The sequence below is a fragment of the Notamacropus eugenii genome, chromosome 1 (genome assembly GCF_028372415.1).
Source record: "Notamacropus eugenii isolate mMacEug1 chromosome 1, mMacEug1.pri_v2, whole genome shotgun sequence".
NCBI classification, from domain to species: Eukaryota; Metazoa; Chordata; class Mammalia; order Diprotodontia; family Macropodidae; genus Notamacropus; species Notamacropus eugenii.
The window spans coordinates 264,668,278-264,696,214 of record NC_092872.1 but is presented as its reverse complement, the minus strand read 5'-3'; positions in this window follow the sequence as shown (position 1 = coordinate 264,696,214).

The following is a 27,937-nucleotide window of genomic DNA, read 5'->3' as shown; positions in this document are numbered from 1 at the left end:
TATGAATGCAAGGAGGCAGAGGTATGGAAGGAACATAAAAATCCAGCTATTCTACAAAGTATCTGATATTCCAATATTCAAATGAATCTATCATTTACCGAATAAGGGTAGTCTCTCCAGTGATGCAGATTGTTATGCATCTATGCCTGTCCTTACTGTAGTGCTCGAGTTCAGTCCCATAAGGACAAGTATTGGACATGCATATCACGGTGGACCCACAGTATTTCAATCATCATTTCTTGAAACATTTAAGTAATTATTGGCATAGACAGAGTTTGAGGAAGAAAAGATGGCAAACAACTCTAGAAATTAACTCATTCCTTTTTTTGCATTGGAAACAAGAAAACCAGAGTTAATTTTTTATTCAAAATCACCTAGGAACATTTCAGGTAAGTTAGATTTGTAGAAGAGCAGATAATTATGTCACCAACTTTTGTAACTGATTTTGGTCATGCTTAGGAAGCAGTGGTTTAGAAAACAGTTGGGAATCTCTCACACTCCTCAAGTCACATCACATTGTCTATCCAGCTCCATCGCTGAGGTTCAGAATATGACACACCCTGGTCATTTCCCAAGTCAAGTCAAGACCTTTTCCTGGTAGAGATTTCTTATCTCCAATTTATGGCGGTAAAGTTGACTAATTTCTATTTATAAATTTACTCACTGCTATTAAATGCTGCTTTCACCTGAAAGGAGGCAGACCCACTCCCATTCTGTGAGAGTGTAGGGAAGAGACAAAGCCTTGTTTTATTGAAGTTGTAAAATGAAGGAAATAAATGGATCTGGAATAGGAAAGATAAATATGTTCATAAGGTTCCAGTGACATCTTGATAAGAAGCTATTCACTCAAGAAGACCTTAATGCTTCATGTGTCCTCAATTTTTATTATTTTTTTTATGTGGAAGTAAAAATCAACAATAAAATCCTACAGAGAAAGGAGGAAAAGGAGTTTTACAAGCCAAATAAGAAATATGTCTCTCCATATGAAAATGCCAAAACTTCACAGAAAAGTCATAAACTCATCTTAGTGAATTTACTTGTTTGTTAATATAAAACTTTTATTTAATTTATAACATGGTTCTCTTTTCTCACCTTTATTTTCTCTATGTAAATTTGAACCATAGTTGTAAATATGCTCTGAGAGTGGAAGAATTGATAATATGGAGACAACATTTGTGGAAATTAACAGAAGAAGCTATTATAGAGAACATGCAAGAGAGGATACAAAGTTGACCTCAAAGCAAGGAACACCTGTGTTCAAGTTCTGTCTCTGATGTATATTAGCCATGTGATTCCTGGAAAGTCACTTACCTTTCCAGTGTTCTGGGTGACTTTGTAAGACTATAAATTGCAGAAAAGTTACTTATCTTTATTGGTAGAGGGAGTTTCCTCAGCCCAGAGTTCTGCTACACAATGAAATCACAAATCTTATCTCTCTCCCTATTATAGGTAATAGTCTGAATGGAAGGAAATCATGAATTTATTCATTAATTGATGTCAGAGTAATCTTTCATCTCAAATAAATAACCCAGATAAATAAAGAGATGAGCAAATACATAGATGAAAGAAGGAATAAACATATAAATTAATATATAAATTCACTTCCTCAATGACTCTACTGCTTATCTATTCCTAAAACTTTAATGTGAAAATCGTATTCAAAGGCATATTGCAATGTAATTCAAAGGGAACATTGTGTCTCTGGAAGTGATGTAGGATAGCCACAAACAACATGTTGGGGACTTGTGCAACTTACCTAGGAATGTAGGAACTACTCACACTTTGAATTGTCTCATCTAATACAACCTGTCCTTGTTCTTCATGATCTAAGTTTTTAGAGATAGTACATTTATACTAACACCTCTGAGTGTCAACTGAATCTTCTTGATGGGGAAATATACATTCTAACTCCCATGATGATTTTGTTAACCTACCACTTCCAGGTAAGATAGAATGGGCGATAGCTGTAATTGAAGCATGTATTTAGTGAAACTTATTATTTGCCCCACAACTCAGAATCACTAACTTACTAATAGAGTTTGACTGGATCATAGCATGTGTGAGTGAAGGGAAATGAGTTATAAGGTTAGAACTAGACTGTGGAGTGCCTTAAATATGGAAAGTGTGTATTTTATGTTAAATGCAATGACGATTTTTGAGTGCGGAGAATCACATGATCATCATATTTGGTTGCTAAAATTATTTTGGCAACGGGGTGGTGGAGATGAAAGTTAAAAAAAAAAAGAGATCATTATCAATAGTTTGAAACCTGTCCATCAATTCATCCTCTTCCATGAAACTTTTTTCTGCCTACATTGTTCTTGTCTGTGTTGTTTATTTCTCATCTACATTTGCATTGTACTTAATAAATTGATACTGTTTAATTACTAACATTTTTTTTTTCAGTGTGCTCTATAGTATTTCACTGTAATCTCAGTGAAAGGAGGACTCATGCCATAGAATTTTAAAGTAGGACTGGGCATAAGTAGCCATTGAGTCTCTCAGGAAACTTAGCAAGACTTCCCTTGACATCATCTATGACAGGTCTTTGCTTAGAAGTCTCCATTGAGATTTGTGAAGAGCTTCCATTAATGAAAAAAATCTCCCCTTAAATCAAGAGTAACTCCAAAACTACATATTAATTTCATAGATATAGATGTGAAAGGGACAGTAGACATAAACTAGTCCAACTCCCTCATTTTACGGATGAGGGCCAAGGAGCTAGAGAAGATATATGACTCCATTCAAGGCAACATGGAAAATAAGAAAAAAAGCTAGAATTCAAACTTAAGTCTCCTAATTTGAAATTCAATATTGTTTCTTTTCCCTCTAGGACTAAACAGAACAAAGTAAACATCTTCCCCAAAACAACCTTTTGATTATTTAAAGAGAATTATTTCCTACCAAATCTTTTTTCCTGGCTAAATATACCCATTTCTTCAACCAATCTTCATACAGATTGATTTAGAAATTGTTCACTGTCCTTGCTGCCATCTTCTGGAAATATTCTAGGGCATATCAATTGCATTCCAAATATTCAATACCCAGACCTAAATGCAATACTTGATCTCATTTATTTGTTTCATATATCACTCAGCACCTAGTATAAAACTGGGTACATATTGAGTAAATGTTTAGTAATTCTGGAATGATTGCTTGATCAATGGTGCAGTATTTAGGGAAAGACAAATTTTGGGGATGATAAAAAAAGATGAGAGACTGTTAGTGATGATACATGGGATTTCTCATGTCTCAAGTCTTTGAAACAGTAATTAATTACTTAGCTAAGTGTAGTGTCAACAGCTGTTACTCAGTTTCTTCATCCACCCTAGCTACTACCAGTTTAGTCATCATTTGGAGGAGAGTAACACCTTCTGGAGGAAGCGATATGCTAAAATGGTGATAACATTAAAAAAGAGAAACTGGAGAGAAGCTCTGTGTCCCTATTTGCATCTCCGTGCAATGATACAGAGGTCAAGAATAAGCAACACCTTTTTTTTCTGGTTTCTGTAGTTTTGTTTAATGAAGCATATACTGTGATTTTTTTTAAATGTTATTTTTTCTGTGTGTCTGTTTGCTTATGGAATAGGAAGCAGACAAAAGAAAAGTATCATTTGAATAACTAATCCCTCCAAATTGATGTAAAATGCATATGGACTTTTAATAAAAATTTCTGGCCTTTTAATGATAATGCTGGGATTACACTTGTTATTGAAACATCAAAATGAAAATCAAATCCCAGAAGAGAAATGACAACAATCATTCTTAGAGAATAAAAATTTTCATATATGTGGTCCATGGACTTTAGAGTTAGTGAACTCAGTAAGATTCAATTTCTGAAACTGTCAAAAGATGAATTTAAGTGAAGTATTGCGTCCATCTAGATATCACTTTAGACAGTTTAAAAAAAAGCTCTCTTTGAGGTGAAAGTGCTTTCCCAGTCAGACAGAACTATGCATAATCTAGAATAACTATTAATGTAATAGTTTCAGAAATTATAATGAGTACTCCAAAAATATTAATACATCTTTACCAGAAACTTTGAAGGCCTGTTGTATCACCTGCTGACCAATTTAGTAACCCTAATTCCTTTGGTGACTAATAATAAGATTTGGTACGTAGATAGCACTTTAAAGTTAGCAAAGAATCATATATTTTACCATTCTTTGTATTCTCAGTACTTAGTAAAATGTCAAGCACATATTAAGTACATAATAAATGTTTGTTGATAATGTATTATATAATCATCACAATAGCTACATGAGAGGCAAACGTTATAGCTGGATCTGGAATTAGACGAAACAGCATTTAATCTGATCTCAGGCACTTTTTAGCTGTGTGACCCTGAAGCATTTATGTAACCTCTGTCTGCCTCAGTTTCTTAATCTATAAAACAATAGTAATAATAATAACACTGACCCAACAATGTTATTGCAATGATAAAATATATAATATTTTTGAAATGCTTTGCAAATTTTAAAATTTTAGACTTACGTTGCTAGGAATTGTCAGGAATGAGATTTGAACCTTTTCTCCTTGACTTCAAGTTCAGTGATTGTCCACAATTGCATGATGATTTTTACTATTACTAAAATTGTAGAACATATTATTAAAAAAGGATAGCTTGTTGCTGTTTCGAGAAATAATTACCACTAAGAGCCAGCATGGATATCTTATATATTATATATATACATATATGGATATATTATAGATATCTTATGCCATACAACATGTTCTTTATTTTTTTTGTAGGATTGCTAGGTTTGAGTGCTAAATGGGCATAGGTAACCTAAATTTCAGGCAGTCAGTCAATGAATAAATATTTGTTGGGGTGCCTACTATATGTCACATATAATGGTAAGTGATGGGAATACAGTGAGAGGCACACGATAATCTCTACCCCAAAGGAACTTGCAATCTAATGGATAAGACAACACAACAAAAAGTAACATGTACAAAGAAAGCTATATAAAGGATAAATAGGAAATAATTAAGAGAGGGAAGAAATTGGAATTAAGAGAATTTGGGGAAGGCTTGTTGGAGAAAATGGGACTTTGGTGGTGACTTCAAGGAATTCGGGGAAGTCAGTAGCTGAAGTGGAGGAAATAATTTCAGACATGGAAGGTAGTGAAAAGTAATTCTTGGAGCTAAGATAAGGAGTGTCTTATTCATGCAACGTATGGGAAGTCAAGGTCATTATATAAAATCATGCAGGGTTGTAATGGGTAAAAACATTAGAATAGTATGAGGAGGTTAGATTACAAATTGTTTTGAACGCCAAAGTAATCTGACATCTTTTTTGATATAGTATCATTGTGGATATATAGATCGTCAAATTTGGATCTAATTCAATAAATGGACAAAGGGACTAATTACTAGGGTAAAATCAACTGCAAATAAGCATCATTAGTGGGACACGTTAGTCAAAAATGTACCATGCAGTAGCTTCATCATATAACCCAGTTCCAGATCATAGATTCAGGGCAGAGAGGAGTGTTGCAAGTGAGAGAAGCCCATATTATTTATAGAGCTATGAATATTCCCAGACCCTAGCTCTACTGAGCCCAGTAGAGGAGGAAATTAGTTTTAACCTTTAGCCCACCCAAAAGCCTATAGTATAATACCTAGGGCAAGAAACCAAAAATGAAAACGAGTGAAACTGTTCAGTCTCTCTGAACATGCTGTACTTCCCCAAAGGCTAACAGTAACAGAGTCCAGTGCATTCTACTGAAACTCAAACACTTACCATCCAATAGACCCAAAACAGGATCAGGAGTTTTCGGGTTTCAGACTGAGATGGCAGTGAACAAATATTTACCCAAATCATATCACTTTGGAAGTTCTAAAAAATTTCAGGCCTTCAGAAAGTGTTATGAAAATTGCACAAGATTATAAAGAGACAAAAGTTCTGTCCCTGCATCTCCCACTCACTAGAAATAAGCAGAGCCTCTAACTAACTAACTAACTAACTAACAGAAAGCTCAAAGTCAAGAAGTAGACTGGAAGAATAAACAAGTCAAAAAAGAATGTAACAGTAAAGAGTTACTATGGTGACAGGAAATCTCAAGACGCAAACACAGAAAATAATGGCAAAAATGACTACAAGCAAAGTCTTAAAGAAATATGCAAATTAGACACAAGGTCAGAAATAATTCCTATGAGATAAGAATACAAAAAAGGGCAAAAAATAGTGATTTTAAAAAGTAAAGAAGAGGCTTTAGTGCAAAACCGGGGGGTGGGGGGTGGGTGGAGAATAAGACATGCAAATAAGTTATGAAAAGAAAAAAAATAATAGGTTTGTAAAAGAAGGGCAAAACCTTATTGAAGAAGTGGCAAGAAGACAACTATTTAAAAATTAGAATTGGCAAAATGGAAGCTAATGATCCCATAAGACATAAAGAGATAATAAAGAAAAAGTTAAAAAAACTGAAAATTTAGAACAAAATATGAAATGTCTTGTAGGAAAAATTACTGGTCTAGAAACCTGGAAAATGGATGAAACAGATAATTTAAGAATCATAAGAGTATCTCTAAAGTATAACTAACTACAAAAAGTCTAATATTAATAATAAACATATACACGAAATGTCAAAGCATCAAAATTCCTTAAAGAACTGTTAAATCAGTTATAGAAATAGATACTATTCTTGCAAAGGCAGAGCCAAGATAGCAGATTAGAGAATGCACTCCACTTAGTTCTCAAAACATTCTTCTCCAAACAACTTTGAAATAATTCCTCCAATTGAATTTTGTGATGACAGATATAACAAAAACTCATAATGAAACATTCATTGAGCCCAAGACAAATATGGAGTTTAGAAAGAGAAATCTGTGGAAGAAAATTATAGATAGATAGATAGATAGATAGATAGATAGATAGATAGATAGATAGATAGACAGACAGATAGACAGACAGACAGAGAGACAGACAGACAGACAGAGAGACAGACAGACAGACAGACAGACAGACAGACAGACAGACAGACAGACAGACAGATAGATAGATAGATAGATAGATAGATAGATAGATAGATAGATAGATAGATAAGCAGATAGATAGAAAGGTTAAATGAACCATTTTTTAGGCCACAATGCTATAAAAATTACATTCAATAAGGACCATGGAAGCATAAATAAAGATAATTGGAATCTAATTTAATTCTAAAGAATGAATGGGTCTAAGAACAAATCAGGAAAATTTTCAAGACTTTTATTAAAGAAAATGACAACAATGAGATATTTCAAAGTTTGTATGATGCAGCCAGAACAGATCTTAAGGAAAAAAAATCTATATACATATAGATGCACATACATATATACATGCACTCATATATACATATATATGTGTGTATATACAGTGTCAGTATATATATATATATATATATATATATATATATATATATATATATGTTGATGTATATCCATATGTCAATAACAGTAAAAAAGAACATCAATAAATTGGGCATACAACTAAAAATAAGAAAGAAGGACAAATCAAAAATCTTCAATTAATCACCAAAATAGAAATTCTGAAAATCAGAGATGAACAAAATTGATAATAAAATTTGAGCTAAGAAATGAAATTGTAACTTTTCAAAAAAAAACCCAATAAAATAGATAAAACCTAATTTGATTTAAAAAAGAAGAAAGCTAAATTACCAGAATCAAAAATGAAAAAGGTAAATAGACCACCAGTTGTTGTTTTTTTTTGTCCTTTGTTCTCAGAGAGGACCATGATATCAAGAAGGTGATGCCGTGGTTTGAAACTGAAACGAATTTAAGTGAGGGAAGCATGTGCAAAGTCACCAACCTCACTTTCCTCTCCAGAGCCATCTGGGAGCAGTTGCAAGATATACGTCAGGATGACCAATGAAGGTGACATTAAAGAAATTATGAAAAAAATATTTATTCCAATCATGTTAGTAAAACTGATAATCAATGTAAAATGGGCGAATATTTACAAAATTATAAATTGCCCAAATTAGCAGAAGAAATAGAATAAATAACTCAAACTTAGAAAAAGAAATTGAAAGTGATATCTCTAAGAAATTATCCACAAGACCATTTGGATTTTCAAGTGAATTCCACTAAGCATTTCAGGAAGAATTAATTCCAATATTATATAAACTATTTGAAAAAAAATAAGGAAAGGAGTTTACCAAATTCCTTTTGTGATACAAATATGATACTGAAAAATATAGACCAATTTCTTTAATGGATATGAATTCAAAGAAATTCAAATAAAATATTAGAAAGAAGATTACAGTGATATGTCACAAAAATAATACACGAGGACCAGGTGGGATTTATGCCAGTAATGCAGGGCTTCTTCAATATTTTGAAAACTCTCAGCATAATTTACTAATATCAATAACAAAAACAACAAAATGTTATTATTACATCAATAGATACAAAAAAAGCTTTTTACAAAATAATTTAATCAAATATAATGACAACAATGAGACAGCATACCGCAATTTGTGGCATATGGAAAAGCAGTATGGAGGAGAATATTATAACTCTAAATGCTTACATCAATAATTGAGAGGAAGGGCACATCAAGGAATTAGGCATGCAACTGAAAAAAAAGAGTGTCAAATTTAAAAATGACTAATTAAAAACAAAATAGTTATTCTCAAAATTGAATCAAAATAGAAACATAAAAAATTGACTTAATAATTAAAAGTAACCATGAGTTTTTTATTTAAAAAAAATAAAATGGATAAATCATTTGCTAATTTTATTTTTTAAAAGAAGAAAAATAAGTTACCAATATCAAAAAAGAAATAAAATGATTATTTATAAACAAAGAGAATGGAAAACCCAATGATTTTAAGAGTTATTTTGCCCAACCATATGTTAATAAAACTGACAATATAAATTAAATAGAAACATTTGTTAAAGAAAATAAATTTCTAAAATTAGCAGAAGAATAAATAGAATACTTAAAACAACCCTATTTTAGAAGAAGTAATTGAATGAGCTATAGATGAGCCACATAAGGGGAAAAAAACAACGTAGGAGCAGATGGATTTACAAAGAAATTATAACAAATATTGAAATTGATTCCAATCCTCCATAAAATATTTGAAGAAATAAATAAAAGATTCTTAAGAAATTCCTTCTGTAACACAAATATTGTTTTGATAACTATACTTGGGATAGTGGAAACAGAGAAAGGAAATTATAGATAAATTTCCTCCATGAGTCTTGTTGCAAAAAAATTCAAGTAAAACTCTAGGAAGGAGATCGTAGCAATACATCGTAAAGATCAAATGCTATGTCCTGGCTGGATTTAAATCAGCAATAGAGGATTGGTTCAATACTAGGAAAACTACAAACATAGTTGACCATATCAGTAACAGGAACAATAAAACCCATAGGATTATTTCAAAAGTTGGAGAAAAACATTTTGACAAAATGTGACACTCATTTTGAAAAAAACAAAATCAAAACCAAAAAGTAGAAAGCACAGGAACAAATGGAACTTTCCTTAAAATTATAAGTGGTATCTATTTCAAACCAAGAGTGATCTTTATATATAATGAGGATAAGCTAGAAGTCTTTTCAACGAGATGAGGGACAAAGCAAAATTTCCATTATCACCGTTATTATTCAATTCTCAGAATTTCTAGCTATAAGAATGATAAAGAAATCAAAGTAATAAGTATAGACAAAGAGGAAACAAAATTATCTTTGCAGATATGATTGTCTACTTAAAGAACCCTAGAGGGAAACAAAAAAAAAAATCATCTAAACAATTATCAGTTTCAGTAAAGTTGGAGGACATAAAATGAACTTGTATAAATCACCAGCAGATCTGCATATCACCAACAAAAAAACAAGCAGGAAATGAAAGAGAGATTCCACTGAAAATAATGACACGGGGAATAAATACTTGAGAATCTGCCTGAAAAGACAATAGGAAATATGTGAACATTCTTCACGAAATAGAGATCTCAGCAATTATAGAAATATTGTAATTTCTTGGAGATAAGATGGAGAAGTAAGCTGTTAATCACTGCAACTCTCTCATATTCACCTCTGTACAATCATAAAATAGACCCCCCAAATCAAATCCTGGAACAGTAGATCTTGCAGAAAGATGGGTAGAAACAATCTTTTAATCCAAGAAACCTGGAGGATCTGCAAGAGAGTTCAATCTTACAATCAGGTGAAAGAGTAGTACAGTCCAGAATGGGATGTGTCCCATCGAGTCAGCAGCAAGACCCACCTTACCAAAGCAGCAGAAGAGCCTAAGCCCCAGTGTGGAAGACCAGGAAAATGCCAACACCAAGATCCCCACCCCCACCCCCCCATGCCTTAGCATAGCCAGGGTAAGTGGCAGACTCCAGCTCTAAGAACCATCACCTACTTCAACTCCCAGCTAAGCAAGTAGATGCCAGTCTTATGGGTGCCTAAGCAAACAGGCATCCACCAGAGGCCTGACAACATGTGTTTCAGTGTAGCCAATGGTAAATACAGAAATACCCTGTCAGGCCTCCTCCTATGCCACACTCCACAATTAGGACCCCAGTTCAACACAAGGCAAGTTTCCAGATGCCTACAGCCTGCAGCACCATTCAGCCCCCACCCACCTCCTCAACACAGCACCAGATATGAGGGTCCTTCATAGACCTCAGGGCAGCATAAGTGCAGCAACAAATGAACAGTCCAGGCCTGCAGCCACCAGCAAAAAAAGCCAGAGACAGGGCCCTTCCCACTCTGGCAGCAGAGCTTAAATTCAAAAAAGAGGAAAAAAGGTCAAAAACAAAAAAAGGATGAGCAGAAAACAACATCCAAAAGGAGAATCTGACCATAAAAAATCATCAGGGTAATAGGGACAACCAATACACAAATTCAGAAGAGTATGACAGAGTCAAATCACCTATGGACAAAACTCCAAAGAAAAATGGGAAGTGATCTCAAGCCCAGAAAAATCTTATGGAAGAGCTCAAAAAGAAGCTTAAAAATCATATAAGAGAAATAAAAGACATAAAAAAGGAAATGGAATGAGAATGATGCAAAAGAATTACGAAAAAAAGAGTTCACAGCATGGAAAAGTGCTTTAAAAATACAATTGGCCAAATGGAATACAAAGTACAAAAGCTACTCGAGGAAAACAAATCCTTAAAAATTAGAATTGAGCACGTAGGGCCTAATTACTCTATGAGATATGAATAGCTCACACAAATTCAAATGAATGAAAAAAAATGGAAGAAAATGTAAAGTATCTAATGGGTAAAACAAGTGACCTGAATAATAGATCCAGGAGAGACAATATCAGAATCATTGGGATCCTCAGGTATTCCTGAGTCAAAATCAGAAGGAGGACCTAGGTAGCATTTTTCAAGAAGTTATCTTAGACAAAGTAATAGCAAAAATGTATACCTAATGAAAAGAAGTAATGAAGGAAATTACACCTTAATAAAAGGTGCCATAGACAATGAATCAATCAAATTAGAAGAACATGGAGTAGTCTACTTTTCAGATACATGCGGAGTGGAAGAATTCATGATCGGAAAAGAGATTGAAAGAATTACAAAATGCAGAATAAATAATTCTGATCTTATTAAATTGAAAAGCTTTTGTACAAACAAAACCAATGTAACCAACACTGGAAATAAAGTAGAAAGCTAGGAAACAATCTTTACAGAAAGTGCCCCTGATAAAGAGCTCATTTTCCAAGTATTTAGAGAATTGAGTCAAATTTATGAGGATACAAGCAATTCCTCAATTGACAAACAATCAAAGGATATGAAGGCAGTTTTCAGAGGAAGAAATAAAAGATATCTACAGGCATAGGGAAAAGTGCTACAAATCATTTTTGATTAGAGAAATGCAAATTAAAACAACTTTGAAATAACCACCTGGCACCAACCAGATTGGCTAAGATGATAAAAAAGAAAAATAGTTAATACTGGAGAGAAAGTAGGGAAATTGGCATACTAATGCACTTTTGGTGGAGTGGTGAACTAATTTAACCACTCTGGAGAGCAATTTGGAGCTACCCCTAAAGGACGACCAAACCATGCATACCTTTCAACCCAGCAATACCACTACAAGGTCTGAATCTCCAAGAGACCATTAAAAAGAGAAAAGGACCTACAAGTACAAAACATATTTTAGCAGTCCTTTTCATGGTAGGTGGCAAAATATTGGAAATTGAGAAGATACATCAATTGGGGAATGACTGAACATGTTGTAGAATATGAATGTAATGCAACATTATTGTGTAATATGAAATGATGAAAAGGAAGATTTCAGAACAATATGGAAATTGTAAAAACTTAGACAAAGTGAAAAGACTCACAGAGGAAAATGCTATCCATAGTCACATAATGAACTGTTGAACTTAGAATACAGACCAAAGCATATTTTTTATTAACTTTATTCTTTTTCATGATTTTATTTCCTTTTGATTTGTTTCATTTTTCATAACAATGATGAATATGGAAATGTTTTACATGATAGTACACGTATAAACTTATCAAATTACCTGCTACTTTCCAAAGAGGGAGGGGGGAAATTTGGAACTCAAAATTTTGTAAAAATGAAAGCAAAAACATTTCTTAATATGTAATTGGGAAAAATAAAATACTATTTAAATAAAATACATTAAACTAAAAATGAATTTGTATGCTGAAAACTATAGAAATATTAATTGCTCACTAATGTGTTGAATGAATATTGTAAAGTTGACAACACTAAATTAATTTTGTTATTCAGCGCCAAATTAATCAAACACAGGACAGCTTAGCATGGCATGCCCACATCAGAGAAGGTGCTGCTCTCTGTGAGCAAAGCAGAATTGAAACAGCTCAAAGGAAACACAGGATGCACACATTTAGACTATCTACCCCAAATGTTTATGGACTATTTGTGCCTGACTTGCGGTAGAAAATTCTTAACATATATTGGTCTGATCAGCCCAGTCTGACATACTGAAACTTGACTCTAGCACAGTCATGTCATTTTGGTCCTCTTTGAGAATGAAGGACAACAACCAACCAACAATTCCTTCTCTTTAGAAAGGGTTTGACCTTCTTTTCGGGAAGAACAAATTCCTTTTAAGTTTGATTATTTTATGGTTCTATCGAATTCCAGACATCATATTTGAATGCATATTTAAGGTAAGTTGACTGTGCTCAGGCCCTCCTTAATTTATCACATATAATAAAGTTTTTCCATGCATCATGGATCAAAAGTATTTATCTTCCCTGAACAAAGGTACACTGGATCAATGCAGAATCATTTCTTTCATTCTAAGAAATATATCAAATGAACATTTTGTATAATAAAGCACACAGCAATGCCCTGTATATAATTTTGCCATTCTAAGTCTATTTAACTCTCATATCCAAAATTGATAACTGAAGGAATTAATTTTCTGGCTAATGGAATTTGACTGGCACTACTTAGTAGTGAAATGTGATGACACAGACTAAATTTTCTAACTCAGGTGGTTGTACCTTAATTACAGATAAGGATCTGGCCTCACAGCTACAAAAAGTATTTTAAAATAGATTAATCTAAACCAATGGCTCTTAAAATATCTTTCAAGAATCATATTGTTTGTGAGAGTCCTGTTGGTGAGTCATCTATTGTTTAACTCATAATCCATTAACGACTATATGAATAATATGAAACATTTATCAAGCATTTGAAGTGCTTTCCAAATATATTCTCCTTTCATCCTCAAAACATCCCTGGGGAGTAAGTGCTTTATCATTCCTATTTTAAAGATAAAGAAACTAAAACATAGATTGCTACTTGTCCAGGATCAAATAGCTGATAAGTATATGGTACTAGATTGAAATTCAAGTCTTCCTGACACCCACTCCAGAACACTATCTACTGACCAACCAACTGTTCTGCTTGATATAAGAATTTGTCACTCATCACTAGTAAGCATGCTGTTTCACAAATAATCAGGGCAGACTATCTTGTACTTTACTTACACTCTCCCCACCCCTCAGCCCCCGCCCCCATTTTTTTTGATGTTCTACAATCACTACCATGAAACTTAGATTTTTCCCCCCAACCTTCCCCCTACAATCCCCCTCCCTCCCCAAGATGGCACACAATTCTATATAAGATCTACACATACTTTCCTATTGAATACATTTTCACGATAGTCATGCTGTGTAGAAGAACAAAAATAAATGGAAGATATCATATAACAAATAAAAACATAATACACTCACACACACAAAAATGATCTGCTACATTCTGTGAATGAAATCAATATTTCTTTCTGTGAGTGTGGAAGGTATTTTGTCTTAGAAAATCACTGGAAATTTTTTTTTTTAAGTTCTTGTATTGTTACAAAAGTTCCAAGTCTGCCAGAAAAAACTCTCGCACACTGTGGTCTTTGTTGTACACAAAGTTCTCCTGGTTCTGCTCCTTTCCCTCAGCATCAGATCATATAAGTCCTTCCAGCCCTTCCAGGCTTCTCTGAAGTCTTCTTGTCTTATTTCTTATGGCGCAATAGTACTCCATTATGTTCATATACCATAATTTATTCAGTCATTCCCCAATTTATGGGCATCCCTTTGATTACCAGTTTTTGGCAACTACAAAGAGTGTTGCTATAAATATTTTTGTACATGTGGGACCCTTTCCCATTTTCATGATCTCTTGGGGATACAGTCCTAGAAGCAATATTGCTGGGTCAAAGGGTATGTGCATTTTTGTAGCCCTTTGGGCACAGTTCCAAACCACTCTTCAGAATGGTTGGATGAGCTCACAGCTCCACCAACAATGAATTAGTGTTCCAACTCTCCAACATCCTCTCCAACATTTATCATTTTCCTCTTCTGTCATGTTTGTCAATCTAATAGGTTTGATGTGGTACCTCAGAGTTGTTTTGATTTGCATCTCTCTAATCAAAAGTGATATAGGCCATTTTTTCATATGATGATAGATATCTTTAATTTCTTCCTCTGAAAATTGCCTGTTCATATCCTTTGACCATTTATCAATTGGGGAATGACTTGCATTGTTGTATATTTGACTCAATTCTCTATATATTCCAGAAATGAGGCCTTTATTCCCAAGATTAGCTGCAAAAATTCTTTCCCAATTTACTATATCCCTCTGAATTTTGATTGCATTGGGTTAGGTTGTGCAAAACCTTTTCAGTTTAATGTAATCAAAATTATCCATCTTGCATTTCACAGTGCTTTCTATCTCTTCTTTACTCAAAAATTCTTACCTTCTCCATAAATCTGATAAATACACTACTCCTTGATCCTCCAGTTTGTCCATGGTATCAATCTTTATACCTAGATAGTGTACTCATTTGGACTTTATTCTTGTGTACAGTGTCAGGCATGGGTTTATGTCTAGTTTCTGCCATACTGTTATCCAGTTTTCCCAACAATTTTTGTCAAACAGTGAGTTCTTATCCCAGAAGCTGGGGCCCTTGGGTTTATTGAATAGAGGTTGCTATATTCCTTGCCTACTGTGTCTTGAGTGCCAAGTCTATTCCACTTCTCTACCATTCTATTTCTTAGCCAGTACCAAGTGATTTTGATAATTGCTGCTTTATAGTACAATTTGAGATCTGGTAGTGCTAGGCTGCCTTCCCTAGCATTTCTTTTCATTAGTCCCTTGATATTCTGGACCTTATGTTCTTCCAGACAAATTTTGATATGACTTGATCCAGCTCTAGAAAATAATTATCTGATAGTTTAATTGGTATGGCACTAAATAAGTAAATTAATTTAGGTAGAATTGTCATTTTTATTAGATTAACTGATGTTAATGATGAGCAACTGAGGTTTTTCCACTTACTTAGATCTGACTTCATTTGTACAAAAAGTGTCTTGTAATTGTGTTCATATAGTCCCTGGGTGTGTTTTGGCAGGAAAACTCCCAAGTATTTTATAGTGTCTACCCTATCTTTAAATGGGATTTCTCTTTCTATCTTCTTGCTGTTGGACTTTGTTGCTAATATATAGGAATGCAGAAGATTTGTGCCGGTTTATTTTGTAACGGGCAATTTTGCCAAGTTGTTTATTATTTCAAGTAGTTTTTTTACTTGACTCTCTGGGATTATCTAAGTATATCATCACATCATCTGCAAAGAGTGATAACTTAGTTTCTTCTTACCTATTCTTATTCCTTCAATTTCTTTATCTTGTCTAATTGCTACAACTAATACTTCTAGTATTTCAACATATTGAATAGTAGTGGTGATAATGGACATCCTTGTTTCATCCCTGATCTTATGGAAAATGCATCTAGCTTATCCTCACTGTATATAATGCTTGCTGAAGTTTTTAGGTAGGTACTGCTTATTATTTTATAGAAAGTTCCCTTTATTCCTATGTTCTCTAGTGTTTTTTACAGGAATGGGTGTTGTATTTTCTCAGAAGCTTTTTCTGCATCTATTGAGATAATCATGTGGTTTTTGTTAGTTTTGTTGTTGATATGATGAATAATGCTAAAAGTTTCCTAATACTGAACCAGCCCTGCATTCTTGGTATCAATCCAACCTGATCATAATGTATTATTCTTCTGATAAGATGCTGTATTTGTTTTTCTAAAATCTTATTTAAAATTTTTGCATGTATATTCATTAGAGAAACTTGTCTATAATTTTCTTTCTCTGTTTTGTCTCTTCCTGGTTTAGGTACTAAAACCATATTTGTATCATAGAAAGAATTTGGGAGGACTCCCTCTTTCCCAATTTTCAAAAATAGTCTATATGGTATTGGAATTAACTGTTCTTTAAATGTTTGATAGAATTCATTTGTAAATCTATCTGGCCCTGGAGATTTTTTCCTAGGGAGTTCATTGATGGCTTGTTCAATTTCTTTTTCTGAGATGGGGTTGTTTAAGTATTCAACTTCCCCTTCTGTTAATCTGGGCAATTTGTATTTTTTTTAAATACTCATCCACTTCATTTACATTATTGAATCTGTGGGCATAAAATTGGGCAAAGTAATTTCTAATTATTATTGTAACTTCCCCCTCATTGGAGGTGAGTTCACCCGTTTCCTTTTTAGTATTAGTAATTTGATTTTCTTCCTTCTTTTTTTTTTTATCAAATTGACCAAAGGTTTATCAATTTTATAATAATTTTTTTCATAAATTTTTTTTCTTGGTTTTATTTATTAATTCAACAGTTTTCTTAATTTCAATTTTATTAATCTCTCCTTTGGTTTTCAGTATTTGTAATTTGGTGTTTACTTGGGGATTTTCAATTTGTTCTTTTTCTAGCTTTTTCAGCTGCATGCCCAAGTCATTGATCTCCTCTTTCTCTATTTTATTCATGTAGGCTTTCAAAGGTATAAAACTTCCCCTAGGAACTGCTTTTGCCATATCTCATAAAGTTTGGAATGTTGTCTCATTATTGTCATTCTCTTGAATGAAATTGTTGATTTTTTCTATGATTTCTTCTTTAACCCACCCCTTCTTTAGAATTAGATTATTTAGTTTCCAGTTGATTTTTGGTTTCTCTTTCCATGATCTTTTATTACATATAATTTTTATTGCATTATGATCTGAGAAGGATGCATTGATTATCTCTGCCTTTTTGCACTGGATTGTGAGATTTTTAAGTCCTAGTGCATGATCAATTTTTGTAAATGTGCCATGTACCTCTGAGAAAAAGGTATATTCCTTTCTGTTCCCATTCAATTTTTTTCCAGACATCTAATATATCTACCTTATCCAGAGTTTTGTTTACCTCCTTAACTTCTTTCTTGTTTATTTTGAGGTTAGATTTATCAAGTTCAGGAAGAGGGAGGTTGATGTCCCCCACTAGTATAATTTTGCTGTCAGTTTCTTCCTTGAACTCCTCCAACCTCTCCTCTAAGAACTTGGATGCTATACCACTTGGAGAATACATGTTTAGTAATGAGCAGGATATAGTTTCCACCTTTATCTCTTTTGATTAGATCTGTTTCTGCTTTTGCTTTGTCTGAGATTAGGATTGCTACTCCTGCTTTTCTTACATCAGCTGAAGCACAATATATTCTTCTCTAATCTTTCACCTTTATTCTGTGTGTATCACCCCTTTTCAAATATGTTTCTTGTAAATAACATATTGTTTGATTATGGCTTTTAATCCAATCTGCTATCTGTCTCCGTTTTATGGTAGAGCTCATTCCATTCACATTCGCAGTTATGATTGCAATCTCTGTATTTCCCTCCATCCTTTTCCCCATCATTTGTGCTTTGTGCTTTTAGCTCTGTCATCTCCCTTCTCCTCCTCAATACTTTTCACTTTTCACCACCATCTCCTCCTGCAACTTTCCCTTCCTTCTTTTAGCCCCTCCCTCCCTTTTACTCCCCTTTACCTTTACTGCTTCTGCCTTCCCTTTTAGCGTCCCTCCCCTTTATTCCCCTTTCCCCTCCTACTGCCTTTAGAACTCGTTAGGATTATATACTTAAGTTTATTCTTCCCTCCTTGAACCAAATCAGAGGAGAGTACCTCTCAAACAATGCTCATCTCCCTCCCCTCTTTCCCTCTGCTATAATTTTGTACTTCTTCCTCTGATGTAATTTACCATTTTTTCCTTCCTCCTTTTCACACCTCCTGCTATCATCCCTTCGCATACTTTAATCATATTTTTAACATGACATCATTTACTTTGTACCTGTTCCTTCTATGTATACCCTTTTATATTTCATACTAGATGCTCAATTCTCAAGATTAACAGGTATCATCTTCCTTTATAGGGAGGTAAATAGTTTGCCCAAATTGAATAACAAGTTGTTTTTTCCTTTTTTATTCCTTTTTCTTTTATTATTTTATTTTTATTTATTTATGGCATTTATATTTTTATGCCTCTCTTGAGACCTGCGTTTGAAGATCAAATTTTCTATTAAGTTCTGGCATTTTTGTCAGGAAAGTCTAGAAATCTCTTATTTGATTGAATGACCATCTCTTTGCTGAAAATGTTATGCTTTACTTTCCTGGGTAGTTGATCCTTAGTTATAGTTCCAACTCCTTTGCCTTAGAGAATATTGGATTCCAATTCCTTCTTTTAATGTAGAAGTTGCAAGGTCCTGTTTGATCCTGACTGTAGTTCCTTGATATTTGAATGGTTTCTTTCTGGCTGCCTGTAGCATTTTCTCCTTCACTTGATAGTTCTGTAATTTGGCAATGATATTTCCTGGGGTTTTGAGTTTGGGATCCCTTTCGGGAGGTGAACGGTGGATTCTTTTGATGACGATTTTGCCCTCTGAACCTAGCACTTCTGGGCAGTTTTCCTTGATGATTTCCTAGAAGATATTGTCCAGACTCTTTTTTTCATCATGACTTTCTGGCAGGCCAATAATTCGTAAATTTCCTCAGCTGGATCTATTTTCTGGGTCAGTTGTTTTTCCAATTAGTTATTTTACATTTTCTTCTATCTTTTCATTCTTTAGATGTTGTTTGACTGATTCTTGCTGTCCCATAGAGTCATTATTTTCTACTTGTCCAATTCTAATCTTTATCAAATTGTTTTCTTCAGTTAACTTTTGCATCCCCTTTTCCATCTGTCTAATTGTTCCTTTTAAGGAGTTATTTTCTCCAGTTAATTTTTTACTTCCTTTTCCATTTGTTCAGTTTTCCTTTTCAAAGAAATGTTCTCATCCGGGAATTCTTTTCTTATACTTTTAAAATCATTGGCCAATTTTTCTTCTGTTTCCTTCTTCAGCTATTCCAGGAGAGCTGTTTTTGCATGTGAGCAGTTCATAGTCCCTTCTGAAGTTTCAGATGGAAGTGCAGTCTCACCACTAACCTCTTTGGTATTTGTGTTTTGATTTTTGTCCTCATAAAATGATTCTATGCTTTTTTGCCCATTCTTTTACCTTTTCTTGTTCATGATGCTGATTGTATGTTGTGGCTCCTGGTTCTTTCAGTTAGAAGCTGCAGAACTTGGTGTTGAGCTGACTTGTGTGAAAAAAGTAAGAGCAAGTTTTTGCTTTGTATTTCCCCTATCTGGCCTGGGGTTAGCTTGTTAAGTGTGGGGGAGGTGTGGTCTGGTCACAGGAGATCTCCTCAGCTGAACTAAGGCAAAGGCAAGCTCAGGGGATGGTGATCCCAGCTGCCCTATTGTCTTTCCATTTCCACTGGTGTGCTGAGGGTACGTCTAGATCCTTGTACGAGTTTCCACCCCTTCCTGGGGTTCCTCTCCTCGCAATGAGGCTTGCCTGGGTCCTAATGCGAGTTTCCTCCACCCTCAGTCCCCTTTCATTCCAGTTTGCCTCTGCCACAGTAGGAGGAATCCCCCTTAACTATTTTCCTAGCCTCAGGTGTTATGATACTATTTGCCCCCTCTGCTGTTCCTGGTGATCCAAGATTTTTCTGGGGAAATATTTTATGGTTCTTTCATAGTCATCAAGTGGGAAGGAGAGAGCATTTAATGATCACTCTGCCATCCTGGCTTCCAGAAGTTCAAGTAGGTGACTTACAGACATTTAATCTGCAAGCTGAATGTCTCAGAAGCTGCTGCACTGATATCTGGTGCTCAGCAGTTGTCACTGGCTCAGCTCTGCTGGTCTCTCACCCTGGGCTGTGACTCTATTGCCTTGGTCTGCTGCTCTCAGGTTTCCCGAGGCCCTCCTGCTTCGCTGCTCTGGACATGCTGTGCTGTGTGCTGTGGGCTCATCCCCGCAGAACGGATCCTTTCTGTGGACCTTCCAGTCTGTCCTGAGCTTTGAATATGCCACAGTGTGTCTCCTATTGGAATCTGCACCTCCAGAATTTTGTCAGATTCTCTTTTTAGAGGTATTTGAAGGAGTTTATCTAAGAGCTTAGGTGAGTCATTGCTCTCACTCTGCCATCTTGGCTCCACCTCTCCCCCCACTTTCTAGGATCAACACTTTCATGGTGCCGGAACAGCGATGAATCTGTCTAGGTTCAAAGTCCAACGCAATATCTCTCGCCCGCTCTTATTTATTTACTGTTAGAAGAACTTGATCCTTACCATATTTCTCCTATTTTTTTCTATTTTTACCATCCAAAGCTCAATTTATCCAACCTGAATACATTTCCTGTATCTTCCAATGACTACACTCCTTCCCATATCTTCTGTCCCTTTCTAGATACCTTAGGCAGGGAAATATTCTCTTTCTCTTCATCTTTCTTCCTATATTTCCTTTCATTTTGACAGTCACATTATGAGTCGTAAGTAAAAATGTAGTTCTAATTATGCCCTTGTATATATGGAAGTGTAATGTTTAAAAGGCAGTAAGATTAATGATGTTGGTCACGGTGTTATCGATATTGGGCTGGAAAGAAGGTCAAAGGGCATCTAGTCCAACTTTTTTAATTTTTCAGATGATGTAATTGAGATCCAGAAGAGGCTGAGTGAGTCATTAAAGGTGAAAAATGTAGTATTAGAAACAAGATTTGAACCTAGGCCTTCTGCTCTGTCCTCTACAGCAATATGCCTTACAGTGATGATGATATCAGTACAATTCATTGACACAAGAAGACTTCAAAATCCATGATAGCATACATACTCCTGTTTAGATACCTCATATAATTCATTAGCCTGATCCTTTCTGTTTTCTAATAAAAATAACATTTTTAAGTGGCATCAAATTTTAGTCTTGGAAATTATTTTCATTTGTGTCCCTGCCATTTTATTTAACTAGGATTAAAACTTTATTGTTCCAAACTATATTTAATCATATATATTCAATAGTTTGGATGAATTATGTACTAAGTTAGATTTTGGAGGATAGTCTGGGAAACTTATCATTGTGCATAGCTATTTTTTGGAGAATGTGATCAGAGTTCCAAGTGACAAATTAAAAATAAAATTTTTAAATTCTCACCCAGGCTCCAGTATGAATTATATGTTTAAGACAAATAGATTTTTAACCTTGCACAGGAGCAAAGGAAGTACATGTAATGTTATATAATGTATAGCACCCAGGTATAAACAATTTTACATGTCCTTAAGTCATTTTTCATTCTCGTCTGACTCTCCATGATCCTGTTTGGGATTTTCTTGGCAGAGGTGCTGGAGTGGTTTGCTATTTCCTTCTCCAGATCATTTTACACATAAAGAACTGAAGCAAACAGGGTTAAATAGCTTGTCTGTGGTCACAGAGAAAGGCCAGACTTGAACTCATAAAGATGAACCCATGACCTCATGAAATGTCTTCCACATTCTAAGCTTTAGACTCTGTGTACTGCACCCCTGTGCTGCCCTACAATTAATTTTAGACACACACATATGTGTGTGCATGTGTATATATATGTATATACACAAACACACACGTACATATACACATACACGTATACACATACATATATATATGTATTATGTAATGGTTTATGGAAAAGTAAAATTATATTACGTATTTGTAAGTTACAAACTCTGCCTCATATTTTAAAACAAGTGTATGATATGCTTTCAAAAAGAGAATGAAATCAATCGATGATGCAATGACAACAAATTTGTTCTCTAAGGTGCTTATAAACTATTGAGTAATGAAGAATATGTACTCATATATATATATATATATACACATATATATATATATATATATATATATATATATATATATATATATATATACATATGCATATATGTATGTATGCCTCCATATATACAAGACAAATGTAAGTTTTCTTTCCCTTGCCATTACCAAAAAAAGATTGAAGTTCTGGAGATGGCATCTACTTGTCAGGCGAAGAAGTCACCCAGTGTTTCTATATGTGACTTTCACCCCAATCCAAAGGTAACAGAGAATTTCAGTAATAGTATGGTTGACATGGATTGGACTTTGTCCAACAAGAAGTCTTTCCAATCCTAAAAAATGATGGGAGCACGTGAGGTTGCAAAAGTGATGAATGAGCACAGAGTTAACTTGGTAGTGCATGAAGGGACAGATACTGTGATTGGAAACTCAGCCAAGAACTGGTAGAGAATAAGTTGTCAAGTCAACACCCAGATATGAGATCTTTATATGTTGAAGTCTAGTAATGGAAGTTTATGGGTGAAGAGAGGAAAGGGTATTAGCATTCAGGTAGTGTTGATGAAACTCTCCTCTGGTCTGCATACTCAGCTGCTGATTCCTACAACATTCTCCCCTAGCCCTCTCTTTTTTTCCATATAGGTGAATGTCCACTTGTTCCATGACTCTCCCTTAAGAATTTGATTGCTTTTCTATTTTTTATCTTTTAAGAATGATAAACAGGACTAATTCTTATACTATTGGGCTATGTACATGCTTGATAAAATGTAGTCATAGGAGAATGCTTGAGCAAAGATAGAAAATAATATACACAATACATATATACATACATGCTATATATAACACATATATGCATATATGTATACATATACACACATATGGATGTATATCCATATACGTGTGTGTTTTGCCAGATAATTTTTCTCAGTAGAACAGGGAAACTAGAAATTCTTGATTCATTCTTGCAGTTTCCCAAATATGAACATAAGATAATAATGTGGGAGGAGGGATCAAGAGTCTATGCAATCAATTTTGAAAACAAAAAAAACCCCAAAACTTCTTCTGATCAATAGAAAACTATTGAGGATGCTGATAGGATGCCAGTGGAGGTCAGGAATTCTTCTGTACCAGAAGACTTAGAAGCAAAGACTGAATGAATTTGTGAACAGCTTTTTTCTATTCTTGTTCCTATATTTTAGATACTCATCTATCTCTGGCACCTAATTTTTACCCTCCCTGTTCTCTCTGCCTTTTCCTTCCATCTCAAGTCCTGTGATTGGGTTAATAAAAGTTCAGAAAATATATTCTTAATAACATTTGTTAGGTGTGCTCCATCCTTTGACAGGATCTCACCATTATCAGATAAAATTTTTTTAGCTAGATATTCACTTGCCAATTTTGTTTACTATTTTTTTTCTTGCTAGTGAAATTCATTAGTCTAATTTTAAATTGATGTTTACCAATGGAAAAGTTAGGTGAGACACCAGATTAGAGTTGCAATAGGCAAGCCATTTAATCTCTGTTATTTTCCTTACATGACAAATTATACGATTAGATTCTGACATACATACAGTCTTCTCGAGGTCTGAAACTTTATGAATCCAGAAATGCATGTTTTATGTACCTGCTAAGATAACATGGCACTTGAAAACAATGACTAAACAGTATTCTCTGGTACAGCCTTTAACAATTAGCACAGTCTTGATTGTAATAGATATTCATTATATTCATTAGTTAGTTTTTGATCAAGGTAATACAAAAAACTAATTTGTGATTCAATATATCCAAATAAGTTATTTTCAGAAAAAGTATTATTGTGAAGCGTTTCTTTGTGGAAACTAAGAAACCATAAAAAAGAATATGAAATTCTTTATATTTTAGTGATGCATTGGATAGAGCACCTGGCCTCATCAGGAAGACAGAGGTTCAAATCCCACCTCAGATATTTACTAGTTGTGTGACACTGGGCAAGTTACTTAAGACAATTTCCTTCTATTTCCTCATCTGTAAAATGAGTTGGAGAAGGACATGACAAACCTCTCTGGTATCTTTGCCAAGAGAACTCTGAGTGAGATCATGAAGAGTCAGACACAACCACACAACAACACTGCTTTGTAAGTTCCTTGAGGACAAGAACAATTTTCTTTCTGTGACAGCTAAGTGGCAAGATGGGTAGAGTGTCAGGCCTGCAGTCAGGAAGATTCATCTTCCTGAGTTCAAATCTGGCCTCAGACATTGTCTTGGTGATGCTGGGCAAGTTATTTAACACTGTTTCTGTTTCCTCATATATAAAATGAGTTGGAAAAGGAAACTGCAAACCACTCCAGTATCTTTGCCAAGAAAACCCCCAATGAAGCAAAAAAAGAATTGAATACCACTGAAACTACCATACATACTGAAAGACCTACAACCTAAAACCAAACATATTTGCAAGATGGATAAAGAAAAGGAGAAACCTTCAAGAATTGATGATGCCTTAAACCATTCAGATAATCATAGATTTAGGGCCAGAAGCAACCTATGGGCCTCATTTGTCTACTCATTTGTAAAAGAAAGATGTCAGGTAAAAAGGCCTCTATTACTACTCCCAGTTTCATCATTTTATATACAAGGAAACAGTAGTTCCAATATTTTGTGACTCATTGAAGTGTATAAAAGGGAGTGAGTAACAGAGATGGAATTTGAATCCAGATCTTTTGAGTACTATGAAAAAACCTTCTTGGAACAGTCTGGAATGGTATGGGAAGGATCATTCTCAGTTGCTACAGAGGGCTTACAGACACAGAAAATTAGGAACAACCTGAAGAGAGGGGACAGATCTGATTAACTAAAAGTTGTCCATGGGAAGCAATCAATAAAAATTAATCTATTATTATAGAATTATTATTTATTCTAATTATTATTGATTTTTAGAGCAACTGTCCACCTTTATGAAATAAGGCCAAGGGAAAATTTCAGTCAGAAATAATAAGTGAGTTAGAATAGTTTTTCCTCAGTTTGTAGCTGGGATTCTTCACCCATGAAATGCTGAGCCGTATTGTGTAGTTACTTGGTCTTATCACTGATGCTTTTTCTTCCTAAAGGAAGTTCCCCAGACCTCAGTAGTCATATTTAAATATCAGTTTTAAATCCATTTCTCAAGTGTAGTAGAGGAGGTAAAAAACTGTCAAGTAAAAATAATTCTCCTTTTGGGGAGAAAACCAAAAGCTAGTTAACTAAAGGTTTGCAGAACAGTATGTATTGGAAGGGTGATTTTGAACTAACAAAGGGCTTATGTATCTTCAGGCTAGCAAATAATACATACAAAAATATATCAAAAGATAATAAAGCATATTCCTATGTGATCTCCTGATATGACTGGTAAAATATTTTCAAACAAGAAAAGGATGGCTATGTTACAGTGGAAGAACATAGAATATAGGGTTCATATCTAAATGATTTTAATGAACAAACAATGTTTGACCAATGTTTCTAAAAGATCATAACAGAAAATTCTTATAAAGCAGAATCAGACAACCAGAAAGAATATTAAAGTTCTTCTTTCCCATTCCTGCCATTTAACAGAAAAGAGACATATCCAAGGTTACACAGCAGGATTCTTATTTCTCATTTTTTGCTCTTTCCTCTGTGGCACGTTGAAATACTTTTAGAAAGCTTGATTATTCAGAATATATCAACAAATTAATAATCTGCCTACCAACATCATAGATAACCATAATCACATTGAAAAAAATAAGATTTATGCCATATGTTTTTGCATCATAATTTCTGAATAAAACTGCTCTTCACCCTTTCCTCACCTCCCATTTGTAAAAAAAAGAATTTTTGTCCATGTCCTCCAACAAATTTTTCACAAAAAATCAAATTAATGGGAAACCTCTCCTATGTTATCAGCTATTCCTTGCAGAGCAATGTATATCTATATAATGTATACATTTTATATGAATATGTTATATTTACACATATACATGTTTCCATGTATCTCTCCATGTATATGCACACACACACACATATATATATGTATATATATATATATATACACACACACACACACACACACACACATTTGTGTATCTATATCCACATATATAGACAAAGACAGACACACATAGATGTGTTGTTTATGCAGTATGGGACTGTGTGTTATGTTATGCTACATTGTTTATTTGTATATTTACTTAGTTCTTCATACATTCCTTCATTCATTCATCTGTTTATTTACACTTTCATTTATTTCTTGGCTTGTATATTTTTTATCGGTTTGCTTATGTCCATATGTGATGTTTTATACATTTTGGAATGGTCCATTATGCTGTTACCTTCATTCATTCATTTATTTAGTTTATTCATTTATTCATCTATTTATTCATTCACTCATTTATTTATCTGTATGTTTCTTTACTTGTTTCCTGGACCTGGAAATGATTGATTTAGGGGATTCTATACTCTAGGTTTAAACTTCCTTTAATGATAAATGTGAACTTTTCTGCAGTTCCTCCTGTGAGAGAGTTTTCTAGGGACATGGAGAGGTCAAATGCTTTTCTAAAGGTCACACAGGCAAATATTTGTCAGAGGCTAGAGTTGAACTTGAGTTTTCCTGACGCTGACACTAACTCTACATCTACTATACTATGTTACTATATTAATTCTAATTCTACTAAATTAGAAAAATTGAACATACTAACACATAACTGAGAAGAAGACTTTATGTAATAAAGCATGGGGAAGAATCTGTGACTTCATCAATATGGACATTGCCTCCACTCCTGACAGCCCAACTCATCCACATTCTCTTATCCTATGTAATGCTTATCCATTTCCTCTCATGAAGCGTCCATAGGGGCTGATAAATCCTAAAATGAGGAATTAGAAAAGTTATTAAATAAGAAAAATAAATGAGAAAAGGAAAAGAAAGGCAGAAAGAGAGAAAGAGAGAGAGGAAGGGGAGATTTAAATATAAACCAAATATAATATATACAGAAAAGTGAATGAGAAGTAATGAACAAGAAATCTGTTGGGAACAGCAGGAATTACAAAAGGTGGGATGATAATCTTATACACCTAAATTAATTAAAATATAAATTTATAATATAAAAGTTAATGTATGTGTAATGATATTTGTTAGATTTCATATACATATATTTCATATACATATATTTTAAATGAGACTTCTATTCAGCTTGCCAAATATTCATTGGATCTATTTACCTTGCTAGAATATTTATCTGTATCTATATCTTTCTTTCCTTCTTTCTTTCTTTCTTTTTTCTTTCTTTCTTTTCCTTCCTTCCTTCCTTCCTTCCTTCCTTCCTTCCTTCCTTCCTTCCTTCCTTCCTTCCCTCCTTCCTTCCTTCTTTCTTTCCTTCCTTCCTTCCTATCTATCTGTCTATCATCCATCCATCTATCCGTCCATCCGTATATCTGTCTGTCTGTATGTCTGTCTGTCTATCTATCTATGTTTGATACTCATCTTTTTATAGCTCATTTTGAGAAAACTAACCTT